The following is a 15,650-nucleotide window of genomic DNA, read 5'->3' as shown; positions in this document are numbered from 1 at the left end:
TTTTGTAAGTGGAATCTTATATCATAATCCCTTTTATAGGTTTCACCCTTCTGGATTTCTCTTTTCCCATTTCAGGTGTTTTTGTTGTTTTTGTTTTAAATAGGTAGAATCCTATTTTAATATGGATTAGATGAGTAGTCTAGAGTTTATGCCTGGATTCCGTTTCATTTCTAAAAGCTTTAGAATTTGTGTCCCTAAAAAGGGACCCAAGGCCTCTTCCAGTTCAAGACTTTAGGAAGTTGCAGAATATCATGAATACAGGGTTCAAGCTTTTCTAGATTCTGGACATTTATTTGACAGACCTTACTGGTTTACCAGTCGGACTGTTTAACCAAACTGGTATTTATTTGGCATTATTTTAACTACTTAGTGTCATATTTTAAAGTATGCTCATCTTTAGACTTTTTTTGTTGTTGTTTTGGTGTGTGGACAATATGTGCTTCTTGTTATTGGAGTTTGGGTAGTTGAGGACTGTTGGTTCTCAGTTGGGAGAAGGAATACTGGAAGTGTTAGCCATTAAGGTATGATTAAAGGGTAGAACAGATGGAACTTCAGCATTTGAGAGGTCACATCCTTCACTTCAAGAATGACCGTATCATCAGAACTTGTAATAAATGTTAAATACTAATGTGAAAACTGTCCATAATCTTGCTGATTATAGAATGAGGGGGGTGGTAAATTATTTGGGAGAATAAAATAGGTCCTAGTAATTTAGTTAAAGTGCCTAATTTATTCCTGTGGCATGACAGGAGGTATGTCTATCACTGTGGGGAAGTGTTATTGTAATGAATTGAGATTATAGAAAAGAAAATCTGAAGACATGCTACATTTTTTTTTAAAGAACAGAAGCTAGAAATGAATATGTAAAGGGGCGCCTAGGTGGCTCAGTCGGTTAAGCATCTGACTCTTAATTTTGGTTCAGGTCATGATCTCACAGTTTGTGAGTTCAAGCCCTGTGTCAGACTCTGACACATGCTGAACATGGATTCCCTCTCTCTCCCTCTGCCTCTCCACCTCTCTGTCTTTCTCTCTCTCTCTCTCTCTCTCTCTCTCTCAAATAAACTTAAAAAAAGAGAAATGAACACATATATTCACACAGAAATTTGTGTACTACTGTTCATAGTTTTATAATAGATAAAAAAACTGGGGTGCCTGGGTGGCTTAGTTGGTTAAGCGTCCGACTTTCGCTTAGGTCATGATCTCACGGTTCGTGGGTTCGAGCCCTGCGTCAGGCTCTGCTGACTGCCAGCTCAGAGCCTGGAGCCTGTTTCAGTGTGTGACTCCCTCTCTCTCTGACCCTCCCCTGCTCACGCTGTCTCTCTCTCTGTCTCCTAGAAATAAATAAACATTTAAAAAAAAAAGTGGAAACAACTCAAATGTCCAGTAACTGATGAATGAATAAATAAAATGTGGTATTTCCATGCAATAGAATATTATTCGGCAAGAAAAAGGAATGAAGTATGGATACAAGGTATAAAGTGGATGGATCTTGAAAATATGTTGAGTGAAATAAGTCAGCCACAAAGACCATGTATTATATGGTTTAATTTATGTGAAATGTACAAAATAGGCAAATCTGTACAGACCAACATAGATGCTGCAAGTGTGGGTGAAGATAAGGAATGCGGAGTGACTGCTAATGAGTACTAGATTTCTTTTAGGGTGATGAAAATATTCTGGAATTAGATAGTGGTAGTTGTTGCACATTCCTTTGAATATAAAAACTCAAGTGTATACTTTAAGTGGGTGAATTAATATGGTATGTTAATTCTTAATAAAGCTATTTTCTTTTGTATTTTTCTAAAAAGAACAGAAGCTGTGTGAAGAGGTATTTTGGTCCTCATGGGTAGTTTGGGGGATAATAGATGAAGATAGAAGGTCAAAGGGGAAAATGAGCATTTCTTGCCATTAGTATACTGTTGCATTATGACATGATACTATCTTCTTTGTCTACTAAGAATGTAATAGGTTGTGTTTTAGTGGATTGTATATGAACCCAGCTTTTTAACCTTACCTAGCATTGAGGCAGGAATTGTGCATTATCCCAGTTGAGAGGATAGGCAGGATAGTCTTGCCTTTTTCTTATTTTTGCATTTTTTGTCATATTAAATTCAAATGCTTGCCTGTTTTCAAGGTAATGCATAATTGTGTTCTGCCCATCTGTCCACCCTACATTCTGCTTTGCTCTTTTTGTTCACACCTACTCAAGTTTGTGTCATCTTTCCTTCTTAGCTCCTTTAATTGGAACAGTCCTTGGTTTTCTGCTTAGAATCACTTTTTTTTTTTAAATTTTTTAAAAATGTTTTTTATTTCTGAGAGAGAGAGAGAGAGAGGCGCAGCATGAGCAGGGGAGGATCAGAGAGAGAGGGAGACACAGAATCTGAAGCAGCCTCCAGGCTCTGAGCTGGCAGTCAGCACAGAGCCCGACACAGGGCTCGAACCCACAAACCGTGAGATCATGACCTGAGCTGAAGTCGGATGCTTAACTGACTGAGCCACCTAGGCACACTGTATCACTCTCTTTCTTTTTCTTGCTTCTGTGAAGTTTTATTGACTTAAAGATATTTTTTCTTGTAACTTATATCTACTTGTTTAAAAATCTATTTTTTAGGGCCTTAGTAATTTTCCCCCTAATACTAGTATCAGTTATTAAATGATATCAATGTTTGGCTCCCCCCCCCCCACACACCATAATGTTTTTGCAGTTCATCTATGTCTGTGTCTATCACATAGTTTGTTTTTACAGTTGCCTAGCATTCCATTATATGTCTCAGCCAGTTTCTCCATTCATCTTGCATGGACATTTTGGTTGTTTCCAGTTTGGAGGTATTATGAATAAAGCTACTCTGTACATTTGAGTACAGGCCTTTGTGTGGACATATGTTTCCATTTTTCTTGGATAAATAGCAAAGAATGAAATTTCTGGGTCATATGATAAGTATATGTTTTACCTTATAAGAAGCTGTAATACTGTTTTCCAAAGTAATATGATTTTACAGTTCACTGACAAAGTTGCAGTTTCAACATATCTTCAACACTGTACTGTCAGCCTTTTTAAGTTTAGCCATTTTTGTGGATATATACTAGTATTTTATTACAGTTTTATTTTGTATTTCTCTGATGAGTAAAGATATTAAACATTTTTCATTTGCTTACTGTATATTCATTTATTTTCTTTGGTGAATGTTCAGATCTTTTGCCCATTTTTTTTTAAAGTTTATTTTGAGAGAGACAGAGAGTAGAGGAGGGGCAGAGAGAGGAAGAGAGAAGACAATCCCAAGCAGGCTCTGCGCTGTCAGCACAGAGCCTAACATGGGGCTCAGACTCACAAACCATGAGATCATGACCTGAGCTGAGATCAAGAGTCAGATGCTTAACCAACTGAGCCAACCAGGTGTCCCTTGCCCATTTTTAATTGGGTTGTTTGTCTTTTTATGACTGAACTGTAAGAGATTTTTATATATTCTAGATAGAAGTCTTTTTCTCATTTTCATTATTGTAGTTTGAATATTTTCTATGAATATGTGGCTTGATTTTTATCTCCTTAGTGTTGTCTTTCAAAGAGAAGAAGGTTTTATTTTTGATAAAGTACTGTTTGTTGACCTAAAATTGTCAATTTTGCCTTCTTTTTGTGGCATATCTGATAAATCTCTTTCTTACATGGGGCAGTAAGAATTTATTTTGTTTATTTTGTTATCTTGTGTTTACTTTTGGAGATTTTATAGTTTAGCTTTCACACATCGGTCTGTGGTCCATGTTGAATTAATTTTAGTAAGTGGTATGAGGTAATATCAAAATTCATTAATTTGTTCTGGTACCATTTGTTGATAAGGCTTTTTCACATTTAATTATCTTAGTGCCTTTGTTGACTATCAAATGACCATGTGTGTGTGGATTTATTTCTGCACTCTCTATTCCTTTGATTTCAAGGTGTGTGTGTGTGTGTGTGTGTTTTAACAGCATGCTGTATCTTCCAACCTTTGTTTCTTATCAAAATTGATTATTATAGTATAATTTTTTAATGTTTATTTTTTTTAATTTTTAAAAAATGTTTTATTTATTTCTAGGAGAGAGAGAGAGACAGTGTGAGCAGGGGAGGGTCAGAGAGAGAAGGAGTCACAGACTCTGAAACAGGCTCCAGGCTCTGAGCTGTCAGCACACAGCCCAATGCGGGGCTCGAACTCCCAAACTGCGAGTTCATGACCTGAGCCAAAGTCAGATGTTTAATTGACTGAGTCATCCAGGCACCCCTGTATTATAAATTTTTAATTACATTTGTGACTTTCTACAAGAACACTTGCTGGGATTTTGATGGGGATTGTTTTGAATTTGTAAATCAGTTTGGGGAGAATCAGTATCATAGTAATCTTGATTAAGTGTACAGATCTGTGAACCTGATTTTTCCTTTTTTTTCTTTTTTTTACATCTTCCTTAATTTCTCTCAGTGTTTTCTAATATTCAAGATAATAGTCTTGCACAGATATTGTTAAATTTGTCTTTAAATATTTCATACCTCTGATGCTAAGATGAATGGTATTTTTAAAAAGTGTAACTTTGCATTTGTCATTATTGGTATATAGAAATTTGATTAAAAACTGCTGGCTCAGGGGTGCCTGGGTGGCTCAGTCCGTTAAGTGTCTGACTTCGGCTCAGGTCATGATCTCACGGTTCGTGGGTTCAAGCCCTGCATTGGGCTCTGTCCTGACAGCTATGCTCAGAGCCTGGAGCCTCTCTTCGGATTCTGTCTCCCTCTCTCTCTGACCCTCCCCCACTTGCGCTGTCTCTCTCTCTCTCAAAAAAAAAATAAAACATAAAAATATTAAAAACTGCTGGCTCAGTTGGTAGAGCATGCAACTCAGTCTCATAGTTGTAAGTTCAAGCCCCATGTTGGGTATGGAGCCTACTTAAAATAAAAAAAAAATTATAGTCTTTATATAAAAAATATTGATCTTGTATCCTACACCTTGCATTTTTTAGTTCCAACCACGTCATTGTAGATTTTTTGGGATTTCCTATGTATGTTGTCATGTCACGTGTGAGTTGAGCTGTTTTATTTCTTCCTTTTCAATATTGATACTTTTTTCTCCCTTTTCATTATTGCAGTTATTGGAACCTTTAGTAAAATGGTAGAAATAATGAGAGTGTGCATCCTTTGTTTCTAATCATACAGGAAAAAAAAAATCAGTCCTTTATATTAGCTGTAGGTTTTTGTAGATGACTTTCATTAGGTTGAAGAAGCTTTCTTCAATCCTAGTTTGTTGAGAGGTGTTCCCCTCCACCGCCCACAAATGATATTTAATCATGCATAGATGTTTTTCTACTTATTGAAATCAATCATTTTTTTCTTTTTTATATGTTAATACAGTGGGTTACATTGATTTATGAATACTAAATCAACCTTGCAATCCTAAGACAAACCCCATTTGTTAACTTTTTATATATTGCTGGATATGACCTGCTTATGTTTTATTAATGATATTTGCATCTTATAAAAATAAGTGATATTAGTATGTATTTTCTCTTCCTTGTCTTGCTGTGGTGTCAGAATTATTCTGGCTTTATTAAATGTGTTAGAATGTGTTTCCTCTTCCTCTGTTTCCTAAAAGAGTTTGTGTAAGACTGATACTATAGATGTTTAAAGAATTCACTAGGGAAGCCATCTGGGTCTGGAATTTTCTTTGTGGGAAGCCTTTTGATTTTGAATTAAAATTTCTGAATTAGAGGACTATTCAGACTTTCTTTTTGTGTCTGTTTTGATAATCTTGTTTCAGGAATTTTGTGTATTTCATTTAACTTGTCAAGTTTATTGGCAAAAAATTGCATTTACTACTAAATGTGCATTTAATGTTTGAAATACGTATAGTAATGTATTCTCTTTCCATTCTAATGTTAGTAATTTGTGTCTTCTTTCTTTTCTTGACTGGCCTAGCTAGGGGTTCTTTTCAAAGGACCAGCTTTTGGTTTCATTGATCTTTTTTTTGTCATACATTTCACCAATTTCTACCTTTATTATTTCCTTACCTCTGCTTTTAGTTTAATGTGTTTTTTTCTTCACCTTCTTAAGGTGGAAGCTAATTTATTTATTTATTTTTAAATGTTTTTTATTTATTTCTAGGAGAGAGAGAGAGACAGCGTGAGCAGGGGAGGGTCAGAGAGAGAGGGAGTCACAGACTGAAACAGGCTCCGGGCTCTGAGCTGGCAGTCAGCACAGAGCCCGACGCGGGGCTCGAACCCACGAACCGTGAGATCATGACCTAAGCGAAAGTCGGACGCTTAACCGACTAAGGCACCCAGGCGCCCCAGGTGGAATCTAATTTAGAACACTAATGTTAAACCTTTATTCTTTTCTAACATAAATACTTAAAAGATATAAATTTCCAAGCATCCTTAGCTTCACCCTACATAATTAGATAATGTGTTTTTATTATCATTCAGTTTCACATGTTTTTAAATTTTCTTCATGAGTTCTTTAACCTATGTTATTTAGAAATATGTTAATTTACAAGACTTGGGAAATTTTCCAATATATTTTTATTATTGATCATTAGTTTTTTTGTGGTCTGAAAACACTTTCTGGGGGTGTACGTCTCTACTTACTAGATGGGATGCTGCTCCATTAATGAATCCTTTAATAAAGCAAATTAGATCTTCAAAAAGAAAACCTTTCAGTATGATTTCAACTGTCACAAATTTATTATGTGCCTTGTTTTATGGACCAGCATAAATTCTTTCTTTCTGACGATTCCAAGAGAATGAGCAACTCCACTGGTTCATAGTGTTGTTCAGGTTTTGTATATCTTTACTAATTTTCTGTTTGCTTGTTTTACTATTTATTGTGAGGGACTGTTGAATTTCTAGCTGTAATTGTAAATTTATCTATTTCTCTTTTTCATATTGTCAGTGTTTGTTTCACATGTTTTGAAACTCTGTTATTGACTGCATAAACATTTAGGATTACTTTGTATTTCTGGTAAATTGACACATTAAGCATTATGATATATGTCTCTTTATACCTGGTAAGATACCTTCTCTTGTGACCTGCTTTGTCTGATATTAATATAGTCATTCCAGCTTTCTTGTGATTAATGTTTGTATGGTATATCTTTTTGTAGTTCATGTTTGATCTATCTTTATCGTATTTAGAGTGGTACATCTCTTTATCCAATATGACAGTCTCTGCCTCCAGTGTAGTCTAATAGTCTCTACCTGGTAATTGGGACATTTAGATCATCTATATTTAATATCATTATTCACACAGTTGGAGTTAAGTCTTTCATTTTGTTATATGTTTTTTAAATTTTTTCTACATGTTTTTGTTTTCCTTTTTTGAATGGCTTATTTTTTTTAGCATTTCATTTTACCTCTTTTTTGGCTTATTAGTTTTATTAGTTTCTTTTTTAGTAGTTGCTCTAGGGTTTTACAGCTTGCATCTTGAACTTACCACAGTTTATTTTCATCACTATGAATAATGAAAGATCCTTAGTACAGTGTACTTTTAGTTTTTTCCCTATCATTCTTTGTGCTCTTTTTGTTATTTTATTCTACAGGTTATTATACATTACTCCACTTTTGCTTTACACAATCAAATGTCCTTTTAAAAATTATAGATAATACAATGGATGATTAACATATTTAACATTTTTGTTCTTTGTGTAGAAGTAGGTTTTTATCTATTTCTATTTTATTTTTTAAAGTTATATTTATATTGAGAGAGCACGAGAGAGAGAGAGAGAGAGAGAGAGAGAGTGCTAGCAGAGGAAGGGCAGAGAAAGGAGAGAGAGAATCCCAAGCAGGCTGTGTGCTCGAACCCACGAACCGTGAGATCATGACCTGAATGGAAATCAAGAGTTGGACGCTTAACTGACTGAGCCACCCAGGTGCCCACTTCTATTTCTTTTTTAATTAATAGACTTATTTCTTTTTTTTTTTTTTTACAAATAGTTTATTGTCAAATTAGTTTCTACATAACACTCAGTGCTCATCCCCAATAATAGACTTATTTCTTAAAACAGTTTTGGGTTTACAGAAAATTGAGCAGAAAGTGCAGAGTTCCCATATACTCTCCTCTTTCCCTTCCCCTGTTCTCCCTCTTGCTTTGGCCCCCAGTATCCCCTGTTAGTAACAGTTTGCACTGGTGTGATGTATTTGTTACAGTTGGTGAGTCAGGATTGGTACAGTTTTATTAAGCAGGTTTATAGCTTGTATTAGGGTTCACTCTGTTGAACAATTCTGTTATCCTATTTCTTCCTGAAGGATTTTCAGTGTCCCTTGTGGTGCATACCTGCTGCTGACACATTCTCAGCTTTTGTCTGTCTCATACTGTCTTTATTTGCCCTTCCTCTGTGAAGCATATTACTACTTTGTATAGATTTTGATTTGCGGGTTTTTTTTTTTTTGGTAGCACTTCAAAAGCTTTGTTTTTTGGTTTTAAACTTGTTTGTATCGTTTTTTGACAAGGAGCCTGGTAATTCTTATCTTTGTTCCTCTATGTGTAATGTGTCTTTTCCTCCACTTTGGCTGCTTTTAAGATTTTCTCTATATTACTGGATTTTAGCAGTTTGATTATTAATTTTATGAATTAGTGTGACTTCTTTGTGCTTAACCTGTTTTTTGTTCACTGAGTTTCTTGAATATGGGTTTAGTTTTTTGTCAAATTTGGAAATTCTTTGGTTCTTATTTCTTCAGATATTTTTTTCTGTCTCCTTATCCTTCCAGGACTCCAGTTATACCATTTTTAGACTCTGCCCTTGAGGTTCTCATGGGTCCTTGATGCTCTGTTCTTTGTTTCTTTGTTTCTTTTTTTTCTTTCTTTGCTTTCTGTTTTTATATTTTCAAGTTAGAGGCCTTTTTTTCCTGTACTGTTTTAATCTGTTGCTAAGTCTATCCAGTTGATTTTTTTTAATTTGAGATACTACATTTCTCATATTTAAAAATTTTATTCTTTTCAAAATCTTTTTTCTCTAAATCGTTTTATATGTATTATAATATTTTATTTATTTATTTCATGTTTTATTTATTTTTGAGAGATAGAGTGTGAGCAGGGCAGGGTCAAAGAGAGTAAGAGACACAGAATCCAAAGCAAGCTCCAGCCTCTGAGCTGTCAGCACAGAACCTGACCTGGGGCTTGAACTCATGGAACCTTGAGATCATGACTTGAGCCGAAGTCAGATGCTTAACTGACTGAACCATCCAGGTGCTCCATATATGTTGTAATATTTTAAAATTTATGTCTTCAAAAATATAATCGTTTTTGTTTCTTGGTCTGTTTCTTATGACAGATTTTTCCCCTGGTGTGTGTCATGCATTTCTCTATTGTCTTAGGTTTAGTAAGTTTTGATTGACTCTTGGACATTCATCACACTGTTGTCTGGATTTTGTTGATTTCCTCTGGAGAGATTTTAATTTTGTTTTGGCGGGGTGTTAGATTTCTTACGGATCTATTTGAATCTTTTGAGGCTTGTTTTTAAGCTTTGTTCTGGCAGGTCTGAGGTAGCCTTTGCTCTAGAAGTAGCTTAGTACAGCTACTAAGTGATGATTCTGCTTCAGTTTCTACTGATTGCCCCAGGTTTCAATGAGGTTTTTATCCTTCTTTGCTAGGAACTTGCACATCCTCCAGGCTTATGTAATTTTTGAGAACTTTTGACCCTGCCTGATCATTATTCCTTGCCTGGCCTTGTAGAGTTTCACTTTACCCATGCATAGGTTTGTATTCAACAAAAACTGCATTGTAGAGTATACAGTAGCATTTAGCCACATTGTGGCTGTTGAGAGCTTGAATTGTGGTTAGTTCAAATTTAAATAGGCTCTAAGTGTAAAACATACTGAATGTCAAGAACTTATTATGGAAAAAAAATGTAAAATATCTTTTTATATCAATTATGTCTTGAATTGATAGTATTTTGAGCATGTTGGGTTAAGTGAATTACATTACAATTAGTTTTACCTACTTTATTTTACTTTTTTTTTTAAAGTTTATTTATTTTGAGAGAGGTTGGGAGAGAGAAAGAAGCCTAAGCAGGCTCTATGCTGTCCGCCCAGGGCCCGATGTAGGACTCAAACCCATGAACTGTGAGATTATGACCTCAGCTGAAACCAAGAGTTGGATGCTTAATTTACTGAGCCACCCAGGTGCCCCCTTATTTTACTTTTAAAATGTGCTTACTGGGGCGCCCGGGTGGCTTAGTCGGTTAAGCGTCCGACTTTCGCTCAGGTCATGATCTCGTGGTTCATGGGTTCAAGCCCCGCGTCGGGCCCTGTGCTGACTGCCAGCTCAGAGCCTGGAGCCGACTTCCTGTCTCTCTGACCCTCCCCTGCTCACGCTGTCTCTCTCTCTCTCTCTTTCTCTCTCTCTCCTAGAAATAAAATATAAAAAACATTAAAAAATTAAAAAAAAAAATAAAATGTGCTTACTAAACAATTTAAAATTACATTTTAGGTTCACGTTGCTTCTTTTGTGCAGAGCTGCTCTAGAAACTCCTCTGCAGATTTCAGGAGTGCTCTTTCCCTTCTTGAGCTGCATCCTCTCTGCTACTCTGCTCTTCAAATTCCCATTACCTCAGTCTCCCTAAATTTTGTTGTCTGTTTTACTAAGTCCACGATATTACTCTTGGCTTCCCATTCCTGCATAACCATTCTGATGTCTTGCATACAGCTATTTGAGGGAATACTTTTTCAAAATTTTCTCAGGTATCTCAGTGTTCAGCTGCTTGGTGTCCAGTGTTTTAAAATAATAGTTTTATGTATCTGATCAGTTTTCTAGTTGAGTTCATTGGGAGCGCATGTCTGTTACTTAGTTACTACATCATGGCTGGTACTAAAAATCTTTTTAAGGTGTGAATAGTTTGATGTTCATGTGTGAGAGCTGACCCTCACTTGAAGTAAAAAATGCCAGTGATGCTAAACCTAAGTTTTCATTACAAAATGAAATTAATATTTGAGCAAATATGTAGCATTTATTGTGTTTATAGACATGTATATATTTATTTATGTTAGATAGATAGATATAGGTAAGTTTTTTGTCCTGTTTCATTTTTCTCTTAATCGGGATTGATTTTAAAGCTGTTTGTTTTCGTACAGAAACCTCTTTTTTTTTAATGTTTATTTTTGAGAGAGAGAAAGACAGGTGAGCAGGGAGGTGCAGAGAGAGATGGAGACAAAGAATCTGAAGCAGGCTCCACGCTTCAAGCTGTCAGCATAGAGTCTGATGCATGGCTCAAACTCATGAACAGTGAGATCATGACCTGAGCTGAAGTTGGATTCTGTTGAAACCTCCTTAGGTTCAGTGAAATTTTGATAATTTCAAACATAAAGCCATAATTTTCTTCATAATTATATTTTTTTACATCAAGACTAGAATAGATGCCTAGGAATTTAGGTCCTTAAGACTTGAAACTAGGAATGTTAATGCTGTGGAGCACTTTGGTTTCATTTTGCTTTCTAATTTATTGGCATTCGCTGATTAAGCATTTGATTAACAAGCTAATATAGCAAGAGATGGGCATTAGGGAGCAAATTATCTTGGGTCATTCAGGTCTTCAGTTATTACCAGCAATTGTATTAGGTGTTATCTGTTTGCTTCATAATATGTAGTTGAGATATTTGAAAAGAGGAGTTTGAATCTCACTCATTTCATTTAACCCTTCTGGTTAATATGGGAAATTGGAAGTTGGTTGTGACTTGTGCCACAGCATAAATGACGATATTTGACATTTAACTATTATTAAAATGATAGTGTCTTTAAAGTACTCTTTCATTTGTTTCAGAGTACTTCTTTAAAGCTATTATTTTTTAATGACCTATCCATGTGATATTTGTGATACTGTCTTATGAAAGCTTTAGTTCTGGTAATTATGATATAGAAGTTTAAATCTTAGTTTAAAAGTAATTGAGAAATTATCAGTGTTTATCATTCTTGTTCACAGCAGGCACCCACCTGTATTTGTCAGGGTATCTGTCGTATGTAGGTATTGATGTACTGGAGCTGCTCAAATGTATCAATCCTCTGAGACTGAAATTTGCTTCTCTGTCTTTTTAGTCCATTGCTGTATACAGGAGCATTTATGTTTTTCATGTATTTAATTCATTTAATAAAAGGATGAACTGGGTTTAGCTGTTAAAAGCATGCCTGGGTTTAAATCCCAGCTTCACCATTGGACTAACTTAGCTATGTGACGTTGGCAGGTACCTTCTTAGTATTTCAGTTTGCTTTTTTAAAAATTTTTAATGTTTATTTTTGAGAGAGACAGAGAGAGAGTGCACGCATGAGTGAGCAAGTAAGGGAGGGGCGGAGAGAGAAGGAGACACAGAATCTGAAGCAGGCTTCAGGCTCTGAGTAGTCAGTACAGATGTGGGGCCTGAACCCACGAACCATGAGATCACCACCTGAGCTAAAGTCTAAGCTTAACTGACTGAGCCACCCAGCCACCCCATTTCAGTTTCCTTTTAAGGATAATAGGTTGGCTTTACCTCTGTTGATTCATGTAAACCAGTTAGGATACTGGTTAGCATATGATAAATACTCAAATGTTATTGCTGCTATTGCAGTTTCTTTTATTATCACCTAATTAGGTCTTCCCTGGATATCTTTTCTCAAATTTTAATCCCCTCTCTATGAAATTACTTAATTCCTTGCTCTATTTCTTCTTTTTAAGGTCTTTCTACTAACCTGTTGTATATAATACATATTCCTCATTCACTGTGTATTGTAGGTTTTCCCCACTAGAATGTAAGCTCCATGAGGTCAGGCATAGATATAGGGATTTATCCCTATCAGCTAGAAAGGTGTCTGGAATATACTGGATGCTCAGTAAATATTTTCTGAATTGAATTGTATTCCAGTTATCGGCTAGATATTGGAGATATAAAAATGAACAAAGTTCCTTCTCTAAAAATGACATAGAGTATAATAGAAGAGACCGATACAGAACTAACTATAATTTTGCCTCCTGGAAGTGATGTTGATGGTAAAGGTATTCTTGAGTTGCTGTCACAGAAGATGCCATAAAACTGGGAAAGATTGTTTTAGAGACAGGGCAAGAGTTTTTCCAGCAGAGGTAAAAACTTGAACAGAATTACAGAGCTTGACAGTTTAGGCAATGGCTTATAGTCCAGGGTAACAACAATGTTGGTTAATTAGAAGTAGAGGGAGCCAGGTGGTTGGTTGGAACCAGATTTGGGAGTAATAGCAATTGGAGGTACCTACAGGTTGTCTAGCTCTTGTCTGGACAGAAGCAGTGAGATTAGAAGGTTCAGTATATGAAATTTAATGATAACAGTGCAGCACTAACAGTTTAGGTTTTATTTTGAGGGCAAGAATGTGTTTCATTATAGATTATTGTAAAAGAACTTGATTTTTAGAATAGTTCCTTTAAGAAACTATTTGAGAACTATGTACAAAACAAGTCATTAAAAACAGTTCATTTATAGAATTGAGAGTGAATTTTTGATATAAGAAGATATACTAGGATGTATGAAATTTGTGTTTAGCAATTTGATAGTAAATAACCAGTTATTTATTTTAAAACATTTTTTTCATGTTTTTATTTCTGAGAGAGAGAGAGTGTGTGTGAGCAGGGGAGGGTCAGAGAGAGAAGGAGACACAATCCAAAACAGGCTCCAGGCTCTGAGCTGTCAGCACAGAGCCTGACGTGGGGCTCCAACCCACGAACTGTGAGATCATGACCTGAGCTGAAGCCGGACGTTTAACTGAGCCACCCAGGCACCCCAGTAAATAACCAGTTAAACTTTAGTTTCTTCTGTGACACTGACACAAAGCCGGTGTTAAAAATACTCAGTTTTGTTTAGATCGAGAATTCATGAAAAATAGTTTCACTTTGGATTTTTGGATTTTAGAAGTTGGTTGGTAATGAAACTGTATTTAAGGAGCTTTTTCTACATTTCAGTGTAATTAGATTAAAAGCTGAAATTGGCTTTTTAAAGCAAGGTCTTTTTAACCTTGCAAAAAAAGTTTATTTGTGTATATGTGTGTTTTAAAGTTCAAGCTTTTAATTCTTAATTCATTAATACAAAAAGAATATTTGGCAGTTTGTGTTTTTCCCCCCTCTAGAGAAAGTTTCATTTCAAGTAGAAACAAGATTATAGTACCGTAGTAATTAATATTGCTGAATCAGATTCAAAAGACTGGTATTTCTGTGGAGAAATTACCGTTTTTATTTGATGTAACAGATTTACTTGGGGGTTGGTAGAATTATCCAGCCAGGCAATTCTAAATTATTGGATTAGCATCATAATTGATCCTGGCCAATCTGGGTGAGGAAGGGGGGGTGGGTTGGTTTTACCATCTTTCCCTTTTTTACCTTAGCTGCCTTACTACTATTCCAAGCAAACTGGATTATTCTTTATGCACTAATCCACTTGTTAGTATTGACCAGTGTTCCCTTTCTTAATGTGGATTATTGACATTGATAAGTTTTATGTTTGTTTTGGGCATTTTGTGTTCACTATTTTCATTTCATTTTCCCTTTTAAAAGATAGTGAAAGCTACAAGTATATACATTGTATTTGAATACAAACGTATTTTATGGCAATGCAAATCACTGACCCTGTGATAATTTTCTAAATAACATAATACTATGAATACTTTCAGCTATTTTGGCAAAACATATATTCAGTAGGCTGTACCAAGCAAGTATAAAGCATATCAAATGATGTGGAGGATAGGAAAATGGGATGTAGGAAGCCAATTTATGAATCTAGGAGTACATAGAATATTACTGAACATGTAAGAAATACTTTCTGGAAAAATGGGTTAGTGACATTAGAAATTCTCAGTGCTAATTTTATTAGACAAATACAACAAATTACTTTTAAAAATTATTTTTCTATTATTCAGCAAGTATTTGTGCTGTCTGCCAGGCATAGTGTTGAGAGTTGGAATTTGTAATGATGAAATGTATATTTAATTCTATTTTAGAGTTAAGAACACTTACTAACCCATATAATTTTTGCTTTATTAAGGAATTGCCTTTTGTGAAAAAGGAACAAAGAAGAGTTTTCTGCAAGGATCATATTAAGTGCACTTTTTTGCTGATACATCATTTCTAGTAAGACATTTTCATTTTTCTATGTTATGAAGTAAATAAACACAATGGAAATTTTTTCTTTTATTTTAAATCAGACTGTTCTGTGAGCTTGAATGGCAGTCTTTTTGGAGTTTATTTTGAGGTTTAATGTAGATGAGTTAAGGAAATTTGTAAAGTCTACTTGGAGTGCATTATATTATACTATGACAGTTTCTTGTATATTTTTTCTGATATTGCTAAAATAATCCCACACTTCTTTATCTTACCCACTTCATCTTCCATATCAATTACCCTTATTTAAAAAAAGAAAAAAATTCTAAAGTAAGTAGTCCGTTATTTACTGTGACAATAAATAGGAGAAAGGGAGGGTTTGAGGACATGATTTAGACATTAGCTGAGAAAGATTTTCAAATGAAAGACAAATATAGCCATATTTCCTGAAATACCTTAGGAAGGATCAAAGAAAAAAAAACTAAGCAGAGTTAAGAGTTTTTTTTTTTTAAATGCAGCCTTATGTTTGTGTCTTTGAATTTGTCACCTTAAAATTTTTTTTTTTAATTTTTATTTTTTAGAGAGGGACACCTAGAGTGGGAGCAGGGGAGGGGGCAG

General features: G+C 35.1%; 1 protein-coding gene across 4 annotated transcripts in view; it reads left to right on the top strand.

Moving 5' to 3' along the window:
- MEF2A (myocyte enhancer factor 2A) overlaps window positions 1–15,650 on the top strand; it is a 152,970-nt gene that overhangs the window by 18,744 nt on the left and 118,576 nt on the right. For 3 of the 4 annotated variants that reach the window (XM_039235054.1, XM_039235050.1, XM_039235053.1), the window contains exon 2: window positions 14,977–15,062. The exons of the other annotated variant lie outside the window; for it this stretch is intronic. The gene's annotated coding sequence lies outside the window, so the exon portion shown is untranslated. The remainder of the gene's footprint in view (window positions 1–14,976; window positions 15,063–15,650) is intronic. 4 annotated transcript variants of the gene reach the window in all.

Source organism: Hyaena hyaena, unplaced genomic scaffold (assembly GCF_003009895.1).
Source record: "Hyaena hyaena isolate Hyena2069 unplaced genomic scaffold, ASM300989v1 scaffold_95, whole genome shotgun sequence".
Taxonomy (NCBI): Eukaryota; Metazoa; Chordata; class Mammalia; order Carnivora; family Hyaenidae; genus Hyaena; species Hyaena hyaena.
Note: the sequence above shows the minus strand (reverse complement) of the source record. Positions and strands in the feature narration are given on the sequence as shown.